We start from the raw sequence: 3,436 nt of genomic DNA on the forward strand, positions 1-3,436 counted from the left end.
AACCAATTATCAATTAATATACTCGTAACGAGTATATACATTGCGTGTATCATCGACTACATTACTCGAGCATAAATTATGTCTACCCACGCGAATATGCGTGAAATTTTTGTCCATTTCTACACGTATATCCGTTTCCTCCTCGACGATAGAAGTTATTTTTAAATTTTCGAAACTTAGCTACGCCGCTCCCACGTGCGAGTGTCTGTACGATCGGATGTCAGTAGGAATTCAGAAATATAAATAGACGATTGAAGTTGGCAAGATGTTTTCTTTGACAATACCCCTATGCCCATATTTGGAAAAAATTTACCTTTTCTTTTTTTTCTACCTTATAAATCGCGAATAATAATCGCATATTCCACTCCTTGAAAACAATTGTAAAAATAAATGCGGTGTAAATAAATAATCAAATCTTTATTCTTTGATAAGAAATATATATAGACTATTATCAAGGTTAATTACTTGCTTGCATCTTTATATATATATATATATATATATATATTTCTATATTTTTATTGTACTTTAAAAGTGATATATTTACAATTTAATATTCTTAAACTTAAGAAGAAGTATTTTTTATTTACAGTTTTTGATTATAAATGTTTTGTATTTAATTTATATATATACATATATATCAATAAGTAACATTTTATCATATCTATGAGACAGTTTAGTGTCATGTATCATAAACGTATATATAACAGAACGAATGTTTCATAGAAAAGGTATTTCGAAACGCAGATTGCGCCACTTGACGAAACTTTTTTTTACATATCTTTTCAAAATTTGACTCATTGTATGAATAAATATGGAAAATATAAATAGTTATAGATTATAGAAATGAATTAGAACTTTATTCTTATTTATATATTGTTCGAAAAAAAATAATCTATTATCTATCTTTTACATAAATAAAGATAAGGAAAGTTTTCAAAATCTTACGAATATTTTTTGCAATCGGTATCATTATCAGTATCATTTATTCTCGTATACCAAGAAAATGACGTATTCGCTCGTTATTTTCAATGAATCATTCACTGGACAGAAAATATGATTACATAATATCTCGCAATAAACTATAATTCTTTTTTGCATATCGACAATATGAAATATAAAATAAATGTTTTTTGAATTCATTGTTATGAATAAATTCCTATATTAAATATTATACTATTTAATACTATTGTTATTAAATATTATTAATTTAACATAAATATTGTTAAATGTTATGAAATATTATTAATTAAATACTAATATGAATTTTTTAAAGAGTGATATACCAAAAAAATAATAATGAAATAAATAACATTATTAAAAAATTTAACATTATTAAAAAAAATAGGAAATAAAATATAAAAGATTAAAGAAATTGCATTATAATATCGTTGGTTAATTATCGTATTGTAACAAATCTAAAACTGTAACGAAACGATTTTATTATGTTTCCCATTAAATAATGAACAAGTTTAAAAATTAAAAAAAAAAACTAACTATATTAAAAATTTTTAAATTTATATTATAAAATATTGAAAAGTTCAATTTTATACGCATATTAAACGTTACATAAAGATGTTGTAAGATTGTATAACTCCATTATATTGCCTACGAAATAAAAGAATAAACCTACTGCATAGGAAGATACATATGTACATGTACATCTGGAAGCATTACTATTGTATGTCCCGGAACAATATCATTCAATGTACTATGTAATATATATCGTACAATCTGTTGTTTTTCAACTTGTCTTTTTCTTGTTGTCTCGTTTAATGATATAATTTTTTCAATGATTTGATTTTTTTTTTGATGTCTTTAATTTTTAATCTTTAATCATTTTATAATCAAAGAAATTTTATCACGTTTAAAAAATAAATTAATATTTATAAAATTAATGTTTATCAGCGTATATTAAAATTTTATTAAAAAATAATTAAGATATTAAAATATTATTAATATTTCTTTATTATATATATTCTTAAGAAATTTAAAAATATAAATAAAATATAATAAAAATATAATTTAAAAATATAATTTACTTTTATATATACTATAAGCATATTTCTTTATTCATAACAATCAAATATTGGATTGCTGTACATAGATGTATCTGTATTACTTCGAAATGTTAGATGCATTAAATTTATTAAACGAAACATTAATTTATCTAAATGATTTTAAATAAATGTTCTAATAAAAGAAAAAAATATTGCTTTATATTATCTTTTGGATTAAGAGTTATGGCATTAAATCAAGAATAACAAATGTGCATCCCTATACGCATCAACTTAACATTCTGTGGTTGAGTATCCCCATCTTTATTTCAATTCCATGCTCACACACATGCATGCATCCTAGGACTACCTACCTATACATATATGTATATGAATCTCTGGTACGCCTGTTGTTGCTGCGTAACCGTAATCTCAAACCCAGCGTTTTATCCTCCTAAAAACTTTAGTTTCACCGTTTATTACTGACAATAATTTTTTGTGAATTTATAAAAAATAAATTAAATATTATTTTCCAAAATTTATAATATTATTAATGATATGGTAAAAAGAATAAATAATACATGAAAAAATAATATATTGTTTCACAAATGATCGATATGGTGGAGGCGCTGGGTTCGAGGCTATAGTCGGGAAGCCGTATGCGCATGTCACTTCACTTGGACGATCTCTTTCTGTTGTGGCATCTGGAGGTGAGTGGTTGTTCGTGGTTTACGCACAGGAGTATAATCCGTCGATTTTCTTACCGAAAAGGTAGCATCGGACGTCAGGTACGGAATAAAACAACGATCAAAATACGGACAAAATGTGTTGTGAAAACAGTTTTACTAAAATGTTATTTTTTTTCGGTGAATTATAAGATTAAAAAATGGGCGCGTGGTTGATAGCTATATTTGCCGGCTGTTCGAATACGGACCACATGCTGATCTTGTTAAAATTGTTTGTCATATCGTTCAAAAAACATGTTGAATTTAGCGATTAATTGTTAATTATAAACAAAAATTTTATTAATAAACGATACAAAACAATTGAATAATTAAATGTGATTTTTAAACTAAAAAATTAGAAAAAGCAAATAACCGGATGCAGTATGGCGGTCGCTTGTCAGAACTGGAGAGTTACGGTCACAAGTTCAGGCATCATTGGAATTGTAGTGAAAAATCTTCATAATCTACGAATTTTTAAAAATATTAACAAAAATAATTTTAATTAATATATTGAGAAGTAACTATATATATTACTTGAATTTTTGTAATCATAGTATCAAAGTACACAATACGTATACTGGAAATCGTATGCAATGACGACATTGTGGGACGATTCTTCGCCAACAATGGAGATTGCTTGCTGATTTCCAATATAGTGAATCGTTTTAAATCAGTCATTTTTCTTTTTTCTTTTTTTTTTTTTTTTTTTTTTTTTTT

At 25.1% G+C, this 3,436-nt stretch overlaps 1 protein-coding gene across 3 annotated transcripts in view; it reads left to right on the forward strand.

The window, feature by feature from the left end:
• The first annotated feature begins 2,627 nt into the window (after positions 1-2,627).
• Positions 2,628-3,436, forward strand: part of LOC102677306 (elongation factor 1-alpha) — a 4,886-nt gene continuing 4,077 nt past the window's right edge. Inside the window, exon 1 of one of the 3 annotated variants that reach the window (XM_006621994.2) lies at positions 2,628-2,782. The gene's annotated coding sequence lies outside the window, so the exon portion shown is untranslated. Of the gene's footprint in view, positions 2,783-3,001; positions 3,163-3,436 lie in introns of those variants that run through there. The other 2 variants (XM_006621995.1, XM_006621996.1) reach the window with 2 other exon arrangements.

This window comes from Apis dorsata, unplaced genomic scaffold, assembly GCF_000469605.1.
Source record: "Apis dorsata unplaced genomic scaffold, Apis dorsata 1.3 scaffold_655, whole genome shotgun sequence".
In the NCBI taxonomy this organism is placed as follows: Eukaryota; Metazoa; Arthropoda; class Insecta; order Hymenoptera; family Apidae; genus Apis; species Apis dorsata.